We start from the raw sequence: 10,840 nt of genomic DNA on the forward strand, positions 1-10,840 counted from the left end.
TTAGTCTGCCCCATGTCTTTTGAAAGGCTCGCTCACTACTAGAAAATTAACAAGTCCAAGCTCGTTCAAATTTGTAGCTGTGATGGAGCTAACACTGAAAGACAACAATCAAGAGAGTAGATAGATCCATAATTCACAATGGAATCGTGCACATTATCATGTCGAATCGCCGAGGCGCTAATAATAAAGGTAGAGCTAGTATGAAACCTGTGCTAGCGGCCATATTGGAGATTGTGCTACAAGATCATTGTGGGATGCTACGAGACTTTGGTTTTCACTAACCTAGCAAATGCAAGTTCACCATATCTGGGGGTTAGCTACAGACACACTTGTTTATCATACTCAAGTTTTGCACCAACAAGGTCTATATATAATGTCCTACTATCATAACGAGGGAGATTCAACTCTGATACCATATGTGTCACAGTCCAAACCCATGGAACATATTATATGCTTTGGGCCTAGGCACACATGGATTTGTCTTTCTGGGCTAAGCCACGTCGAGCCCAAAAGCGAGCGTACTATGTGAATTTGTGTTATGCCTTATAAAGTTCTTCATTTTCCTCTCCTATTCGGATGTGGGATTCGCTTAAGGTGACATATGCACCCTTTATTCAGAAACTTGTCAGCCTAGAAACCTACCCTTATCGGTCCTGCTTAACCCGCCCCCATCGGCCTGCCCTCTGTCACGGGCATCACAAATTCACTTTCAATTTATTTAAACATTGTTTTTGATAGGTTACATGTATTTCGATTATAAGTACTTTACTTTATGTTTTGATGATCTAACAAACTTACTATCCAGAACCAGATAGGGAACCTGTTACACATTCACAAGAACTCAAGTTCACAAGACTCCAGGTTGGGACTCAGCGTGGAATATGATTCAACTCCTCAGAGTGGAAGGAACAGCTGAGGAACCAGGTCCCTATCAGTTCCCGAGGAGACTGTATGAAGTCAACTCTGCAGCTGAAAAGTTGTTGCCTGCACACGCCACGGTGCATAATAGTGATGCGGTCAACATTCCAGAGAAGACTTCTTACCTATCTTGATTGCATCATTCTTGATGAGGTCACACATGTATATATGCATTCAAGGGAGGTAAAACAGCTTACTTGAACACTTAGAGATTTTTGGCAAAAAGCTCTCCCATGTGACCATTCAACGAGCAAGTTTCAAGTGCCTCTAGAACAAAGCAACTACGGACCAGTTTTCACATCGAATTATTTGTGTGTCCTTAGTTGAGTTGTAACTTTGTAATAGCTCTTCAAATTGGATTCCTATCCAGCTTATTTAGAAGCACTTTATAGGAACATCTCTGTAAACCTTAAACCTGCGTGTTTAAGTCTTGGCTAGAGTTAGTCAAGTTTCAAAGTCTTTGTAATAGAGTTATTGCAAAGTAGCTTGTAATAGGTGTATTACAAGTTAATAAGAGATTAAGAGTTTAATTCCTAGGTTGCATAGGTTGTTATCTGAAAGTTGCTCAGTAGTGAAGTTAAAATCCTACAAGGGTAGGTCGTGGTTTTTAATCCCGTTGAGCTGGGAATTTTTCACGTAAAATTCCTTATGTCATTTAACTTTTGTTCTCTGTATGTGTGTAACTGTCAAACCTGATAGAGAACTTGGTTCTCTATAGAAGTTGGTGGACCCATATACTTTATTAATTGGTATCAGAGCAGGTTCTTTCTATCAGGTTAACACCTAGAAAGGATCCTCATGTGTGCTCCTCCAAACTTCGAAAAAGGCCAGTCCACGTACAGACCTTCTAGGTTTAATGGTCAAGAATTTTATCCTTGTTTAAGTCTTGGCTAGAGTTAGTCAAGTTTCATAGTCTTTGTAATAGAGTTATTGCAAAGTGGTTTGTATTAGGTGTATTACAAGTTAATGAGGGATTAAGATAGGTTGTAATCTGAAAGTTGCTCAGTAATGAAGTTAAAATCCTACAAGAGTAGGTCATGGTTTTTAATCTCGTTGAGCTGGAAATTTTTCACGTAAAATTCCTCATGTCATTAAACTTTTGTTCTTTGTGTGTGTGTAACTAGCGAACCTGGTAGAGAACTTGGAACTAGGGAAAGCTAAACAAACCAGAGATGACTTAGTAGTCGTTGTAGTTGATTTGAAATGGACAATAGAGAACCTGAAAAGAGATAAGAAGGCCTTAGAAGAGAAAATTGCTAGTATAGAACATGAACAAGATGATTTAATGGTGGTTGTGGGTACGCTCTAGGAGTTGGAAAATTTGTGCCAAAGGAAATAAGGTGGAATGTTTGTCCAGGCTATTCATAATCTCAAAGCATGTGACTGGTGAGGTGTTGTTGTAGCCAAAAGGACACAAGTGTACGTATGGTGCTGTGATTAAGCCTCTGCAGAGTGGAGACATAAGTTGGTTGGAAGCTGTTGAAAACAATACTAAATCATGGGACAAAGTCCTGGAGCATGCACATTGTCTATCTCTAAACAAACTAGATCTGAAGAACCTGGTTCGTGGTCTAATCAAGTTGAGGAACAAGTATCATGAAGTGTACACTATTTGTGCAAAAGAAAAGCATGTCAGAACTTTATTCAAGCCAAAAAGAGGCAAACAGCACTTCAGAACCAAAGATGAGATCTTTCAAGAAACTGTGGCTTTTGTCAAGAAGATCCAGGTACCAAGAAAAACAAAAGTGGCTTTCATCAGACTAAATCATGGAATAGGTTTGGACAATGCCATAAGTGGATGAATTCTATGTTGAAGAGAAGAAAGGGACTCTTGAAAATCTAGGCACGGTCAATATTGATTGATGAAGGGTTAGCAAACATCTTGACTAAAGCTGGTGACTCAAGTGAGGATATATGGGTATAACTGTCATGCTCTCAATAATGGGAAGGGTCAGCCTTGAAAATCTTATGGTAGAAGAGATGGAGGAATCCCTCTGACATACTCGTCTCAAAAGAAAATAGAAATACTGATCAAGGTAGAGAACGCCCATTGATTCCAGTTAGGAACCAGGTCCCGCATCTACAAAAACAGAAGCTGAAAAATAAGCTGTTGGAAAGAAGTCTTTTGCATAGAGACATCTCTGAATCACTCCTGTATCTCACTACAAGTAGACTGGACATCGGGGTCAGAGTTGAGTTATGTGCAGGGTCTTAGTCAAATCCAAGGTATTCTCATCTGAAGGATGGTGTAAGTATCTTGAGGTATCCTAGTAGAACATTGGACCTGATTCTCTACTATCCTCCAAGTAAATGGATAGGAAAAGCTCGCCTGAACTAGGACAGGGAGGGACAGTCTCTAAGTTCCTATCTTGTCTCATAAGGCTCAAGGAAGCAGAATTCAATGTCACTCTCAATAGCTGAAGCAAAATATGTATAATCAGCATCCTGTTGTGGTCAAGTACTATGGACTAAGCAACAAAGTGCTATGGACCAAGCAACAAATTGTAAGAGCTTGAGTCCAACTCAAAAAGCGCAAATAAAGTGATTGCTGAAGATCAAGCTGTAGACATCTTCACCAAAAGTCCTGGGAAGAAAGCATTTTGAGAAAGATCACTTTGCACTAGGGAATGATGAAACACAACTGAGAACCTGGTTCCTCATTATTGGTTATGAAAGTCATAGTTAGGTAAAAGCTAGCTAAAGTGTTTTCTGGCTAAGTCTAACTCACATTTATACCATTACAGGTAGACACGCAGGATGACTACAGAAGCAGATGCTACAGTACATGATGAATAAGGGGATAAAACTCACTTGCCAGACCTATCAGGGAACCTCGTTCTCTAACGTAGGTTAGTGGTTTCTTTGTTCTTTCATACATAATTTAAAATGAACAAAAAAACAATGCCACATCAACATCAGTGTGACGGTCTCTTTAAAGTCGTGTCTTTTCATCCAATACGTCACAACCCAAACGTCACTCTTTTCTCTAATCGATATATCTCCCAAGCAAAAAGGGTGCCTCCGTTTCAGAACGGGTCCTTCATCATAATTAAACCAATATCACAACCCTTTCTCTTCCAAAGTCTAAAATTCCCTGTGTGTCTTCTCTCTTCTCAAATCCACAGTCCCTCGAGAAAAATCTCATCATGTCTGAAAATCAAGCAACCTTTAGTATTCCTGATAACACTGCGATTGAGTCCTCACCAGTGAGAAATTCAAAGGTAAACCTCTCTCCAAACCCTAAAGAAGACTCTTCTCCACACTCCACTACCATTCATACCCTCTCTGAGTCCACTTCTCCTCTAAGCAAGTCTGAAGATGTTTGTCCTCCTCTAGTCTCACCAGAAAAACAGAGTCATCAGGGTGAACAAGGGAACCTCGTTCAGGAACCTTCCACTCTATCCATGGCTGAGCACTTGAGTGAAGAACCGGTGACTAATATTGAAGAGTATGAGATCTCCTGGACAAGTGATGAGTCTGAAGGCATCACTTCTTCGTCTATTGAAATCACCATGGAACCACAAGAAAAAGAGGAAATAGAGAATACGTTGTCCATTGCGTCAGAAGGGGTCATTATAGAAAAAATGTGCAGAAGGGTTTGAGCCACAGGAGGGAGGAACAGAAGAAGAGGGAGCAATTGTGCCATTTGAACAGCCGGCACAAGATGATATTATTGGGGATCCAAATGATGAACCTGATCCCTCCATGGAGAATCCAGGTCAGGAGTCATCTTACCAAGTCAGTGTTGATCCTGCTCCCTCTCCCCACTTTGATGTTGAGCCCTTGAATATGGTGGTGCATGAGACAAATCCTGATAGTGAAGAAGACGCAAATGATTTGGTGTATTCTAGTTTCATCAGGGCTAGGACTAAGCCAGTGGTAGCTTCAGGGCCACCTCCTAAGCGACCCACTACTAGGTTGCAGCAAAAGGAGGCTCTAGAGTCTGCCCTCAAGAAGAGTAAAAGGAGTAAAAAAGGAGAAGGTTGGTCAAAGATGGAAAAGTGGTACAAGCAGAGGATGTTCCTGTAGTGAATGTGGATGAGGAAACCAAAGAGGAACCTAGTTCCCTGTCCCGAAAGTCTTCAAGGAAGAAGCACTCTCTTTCTGAAAAGCACACCTTTAAGGGTGCTGAGAGTTCTTCCAAGAGTGGTGTTGCTGGTTCCAGTAAAAAAGTGGCAAAAAGTTCTAGTGACAAAATAGTGAAGAAGCATGGTGACAAGTCTGATGAGGAAGAAGTGGAGAAATCCGGTGAACATAGACAGAGCAAGTTGTTGGAAAAGGAAAAGTCTGTTAGCAAGTTAGTGAAAAGAAAGAGGGATGATGAGGAGGAGGATAAAGAACCTGGTTCCGTCAAGAAAGGAAAAGTGAGTGAAACTCTGAGGTCTGATAAAACGAAGCGGGGGAATCAAAAAGTGATGTGGGGCCGCACACTTGCCTCTGACATTCTAGAGAGTGCTGGGATGAGACAATTAGTGGCTATGTGTGATGCTCAATAGTGGACCAATTTATTTACAAGTGAGGCTCCTATAGTGTATGAGGATGAGGTGCGGAGTTTCTACACCAGTCTCTTCACAGTAGATGGTGATCAAATTTGTGTGTTGGTAAATGGGGTGGACATAGTGATGGATTCTACCATATTGGGGCAAATTTTGGGTGTTCCTACCGAAGGAGTGTCATTTTTTCAGGGTGCTTTCACACCAAACTTCAGAAATACAATTGTCAAGGACAAGACAGTACAGTATGGGGAACAAGTGCATAAAAACGCACTCCTTCTAGTTTATCAGCTGCTCTTTGAGATAGTTAACAAAGTATTGCTTCCCCGCGCTGAAAGAAGGTCTGTTGCATCCAAAGATGACCTATTCCTTATGGAGACTTTGGACGATTTCTCCTCCCATAATAATTGAGCATATGCAGAAGGTAGAGAACCTAAAAGACGGGAATCCTGGACTGCCTTATGGGTTCCTTCTCACAAAAGTCTTTGAGTTTTTCAAAGTACCTCTGGGTCAGGCCAAGGTGGGGACCAAAAAGAAACATTTTTCAAAAATTACTCTGTAGGAGTGTGAGTGTATTGATAAAGTCGGAGGAGTTGGAAGCACTTCCATAATCTCTTAGCTGATAAATGCTCAGAATAGTGCCACAGAGGAGATCCGGAAGTTGAAGGCTAGGAATGTGATTCTTGAGAATCAGCTCAATCAGTTGCAAGAGGTACCTGGTTCCAGTGGTTCTTACAGCGCAGAGGTTGCACGCCTAATAAAGGAGAATGCTGAACTAAGGAAACAGGTGGAGGGCCTGAAGGAAAGACTACTCAATGAGCAATTATCCGCGAATGCTCGCATGGATCTTGTCCTCTAAACTCTTGCTTCCTCTTCCAAGCCCCCTTCCTCTAGTGTCCCTTAAAGAATATCCCCTTGGTGTCTAGTTTTTCAATGTCTATCCTTTTAAGTTGTTGTGGTGATGTTTTGTTATTTCTGGTAATTCTTTTTGTTTGTTCTAAACTGTGGGTGTAACACAATGACTCTGCTCCCGCCTGTAATAGTCCAATTTTGGTTAATGCAAGTTGTTTCGCTTTTGCTATCTATGATGCTGCTCTTTTACTTCTGTGTTTTATCATGTTATGAGCATATAAGTGACATGAGTTAACTATGCTAGATTTCTTTATGCTGCTAACCTGTTCTATCTTTTTATGATGCCAAAAGGAGGAAGATGAGGCTGATTATTAATTGAATTGACTAAACAAAATAGAGACAGGAAAGGGGAAACTTAAGGTCCTTCACAATCTGGTTCCTTTGTGGGAACCTCATTCAGGGGGAACTAAGGGAAACTGGGAACTCACAAAAGTTCAGGTACTGACAAAGGATAAATGCATAGTTTCAGGGGGAACGTAAGGGAGAAGAACTTAATTGAATAACAGAGTGAATGCATAGTTTCGTGGGGAACTTAAGGCTCTTCCGGTTCACAATCTGGTTCTTTTGTGGCTCCTTCTAGGATTTTCAATTATGAGTTTGTCATCATCAAAAAGGGAGAAATTGACAGGTTACATGTACTTCAATTATAAGTACTTTACTTATGTTTTGATAATCTAACAAACTTACTATCCAGAACCAGACAAGGAACCTGTTACACATTCACAAGAACTCAAGTTCACAAGACTCCAAATTGGGACTCGGCGTGGAATACGATTCAACTCCTCAGAGTGGAAGGAACAGCTGAGGGACTAGGTCCCTATCAGTTCCCGAGGAGACTGTATGAAGTCAATTCTACAGCTGGAAAGTTCTGCCTACACACCCCACTGTGCAGAACAGTGATGCGGTCAACTTTCTAGAGAAGACTTCTTACCTATCTTGATTGCATCATTCTTGATGAGGTCACACATGTATATATGTATTCACGGGAGGTAAAACAACTTACTTGAACACTTAGAGATTTTGGCAAAAAGCTCTCTCATGTTACCATTCAGCGAGTAAGTTTCAAGTGCCTCAAGAACAAAGAACAAAGCAACTACGGACCAGTTTCCACATCGAGTTATTGTGTGTCCTTAATTGAGTTGCAACTTTGTAATAGCTGTTCAAATTGGAATTCCTATCTAGCTTATTTAGAAGCACTTTATTTATGTAAACCTTAAACCTGCGTGTTTAAGTCTTGGCTAGAGTTAGTCAAGTTTCAAAGTCTTTGTAATAGAGTTATTGCAAAGTGGCTTGTAATAGGTGTATTACAAGTTAGTGAGGGATTACGAGTTAAATTCCTATGTTGCATAGGTTGTAATCTGAAAGTTGCTCAGTAGTGAAGTTGAAATCCTACAAGGGTAGATCGTGATTTTTAATCCCGTTGAGCTGGGAATTTTCAACGCCAAATTCCTCCTGTCTTTTAACTTCTGTTCTCTCTGTGTGTAACCGTTGAACCTGAATAGACGTTGGTGGACCCATATATTCTAATCTCTCCGTTTCAATTTATGTGAACCTATTTCCTTTTTAGTCTGTGCCAAAAAGAATGACCCTTTTCCTTATTTGGAAATAATTTACCTTTACACAATGATTTATAGCCACGCAAAATATATGTGCCTCATTTTACATCACAAAATCAAAAGTCTTATCTTTTTTCTTAAACTCCGTGCCCAATCAAATGGGTTCACATAAATTGAAACAGAGGGAGTATCAGTTTTCATTTGAAAGTTGGGAAGTTTCAAAATATTTGACATCATTTTATTTTTATACTACTATTTTCAATTTAATTTAGAATCTTAATTAATTAATCTATTCTCATTTTAACTTTGATGTGATACTTCTTTCTTTTCAATTATTAATTATTATTTTAATAAATATATTCTTTCATCAATTGAGTGTAACTCTCGGTTAGGGGTGTTCGTTGGTCGGTACGATATGGTACTTAGACATTTCGGTTCGGTATTTTTGGTATTCGGTTTCTTAAAATCCTATACCAATATCGTACCTAATTAAATTCGGTATGGTTTGGTTTTTCTCCTTTCGGTTTCGGTTTATTCAGTTTGAATATTAACTAGTGCATAGAGCCATACACTCTATTATTCTTAATTAAAGTACTCAAAAATACAAAACTGAAAATGTTTGTTGACAAAAATTTTGTCCAAAACTAGCAAATATTGACCCAAATAGAGAAAATTGTACATAAAAGAGTATTTGATCATTAGAAATGTCTTGTTACTTGTTTAGAGTTAATTGATGAACTTTGAGAATAAAGAAAAGTAAAATTTTAGATATTTTATATTTATGTTATAATTGATAATATGTGTTTTGCATGATATAATATATATTTTGGTACGGTATCGGTATGTCGGTGTCACACCTCCTTTTTACCTACATCCCGGGAGGGTATATATGAGGGAGTTTTTTCCAACTTAAAGTGACAATCGAAACGGGGTTATTTATTAAAAATTTAGAGTCGCCACTTGGGATAATTTATGGTGTCCCAAGTCACCGGTTTAAATCCCGAATCGAGGAAAAGATTGACTCTATTTTACAGTCCGCGAACACAGAAATCCGGGTAGGGAATTCTGTTAACCCAGGAGAAGGTATTAGGCGTTCCCGAGTTCCGTGGTACTAGCACGGTCGCTCAACTGTTATAATTGGCCTATTATTTGATTTTAGTACATGTTTTAACCTATGTGCATTTTAACTTATTAGCCGCTTTTATTTAATAAATTTTAGGAAGATTTCAACGTTATTTAAAACATGTCATGAACCACGTCACATAAATGCACCCGCAGTCCCCGACATATTTTATTTAAAGTTGTTGAGATTTGGATGTGGGTCACATGAAATGCACACCCGAGTTTAAGGAAATTAAATTAAATTACGCGCTTAAAACAACTACGCACTTTTAAGTTTGCGAGGGCCATGGAAAAGTCAACTAAATGGCACACCTCGATTTCTAAAGGATTAAAATTAATTAAGTGAGGGCCATGAATTTAGGGGTTTTATTTGGCATGGCATGCCTCAAATTATTTCAAAAGATTTTATTATTCGAAATTGTTATAATCGGGTCACATGAAATGCACCCCCGAATTGGATTCGTATCATGACCATGTCACGAGAACCGTACCCATGGCCATGATGATTTATTAATCGCGCCTAAAGTAACTAGCGTGTGTTCATAATTGTTCATATCCTATGTTTTGATTCCAGCGTGAAAGCCAAATTCATGGAGCTTGGATTAAAGTTTCACATAAATGAGCCATATGCTCCAAATACTAAATGTTCTTACAAACTTGTCTTGTTCTGCTATTAAACTCCAATGAAGCAAAATTTGCATTATAAAAAGGTTGAATTTATTCCAAGAAGCATAAATCAACAAAATTAAGTAACTACAATAGGTGAATCTTGTTCTCAACCACGTCGACAACATTGAATATTCATGAGTGTAAGACACAAAGATGAATTTATCTGATCATTCCTTATATTCCAATTCAACACTTCATTTGCGGTGCATCTAACAGCATCGAAATTTGAGTATAAAAAAAACGGTTCATTAGCTACATAGTGTATTTGATGTATTGTCTTATAGCCACTGATTTTTAAACAAAGTCACCAAAATAAATTAACTTGAAACTAGTACATAAAAAAAGACATCTAAAATGCTAGCAAAGTCACTATTATTCTAATAGATTTAACATGCCGATAAAAATAGTAGTATTTGTTTGTTTCCTTTTGCAGACTTATCAACGGTGGACAGAAATGCGAATCCAAAAACTCCTAATTGAGTTGGAAAAGAAACACCAAAATACAGTCACTATATCATGTTTAAAGCTTTATGGAAACTAACAAAGAAGGTTTAATAGGCAAAAATAGTCGAACCCATTATTACTAACACGCTCTCATTCAACCACGACCAAGAAATAGAACAAGGTAGGAGTAATAAGCAGGTATCTGTTAGGCCAAATTTTCTTAATAACAGTTGAATAATCAACAAATACACAGATTCAGATCCCAGAAATTCAACGAGAAACAGCAGCAAACAAGCTAGAGTCTACACCGGGATAATCCTTTGAAGAATCTAGAAAATGCAAGGGAACTAAAGCTTTTGAAACAGACCGGTCTCTGTTTCTTCTTTTTCCTTCTTTTTTTTTTTTTTTAAATCTGGACCTCTAATTTCAGTTGTTATTGACTGCTCAAATTTGTGTGAATAAGAAGAAATGCAATGTTTCCGCCGAGAATTCAATGTATAAAATGAAGAAAGGATCCTAAAATTTTCAGAGAATTATAGTGTTGAAGAGGAAGCAGGTGCAGTTTTCTTTCTTTCTTTTTTTTGAAGGTCTGATTCTCTTTTCTTTTTTAGAGGAGAGGAGCGCCGTTCTTAAGGGGTCTCATCTGATCTCTTGTTGCCTTAGCTCCCCTTTTATGTGAGGGATTAGGGTATAAAGAGAGGAAAGGGTTAATGAGTCAATGGTCTG

The sequence above is a fragment of the Nicotiana tabacum genome, chromosome 6 (genome assembly GCF_000715075.1).
Source record: "Nicotiana tabacum cultivar K326 chromosome 6, ASM71507v2, whole genome shotgun sequence".
NCBI classification, from domain to species: Eukaryota; Viridiplantae; Streptophyta; class Magnoliopsida; order Solanales; family Solanaceae; genus Nicotiana; species Nicotiana tabacum.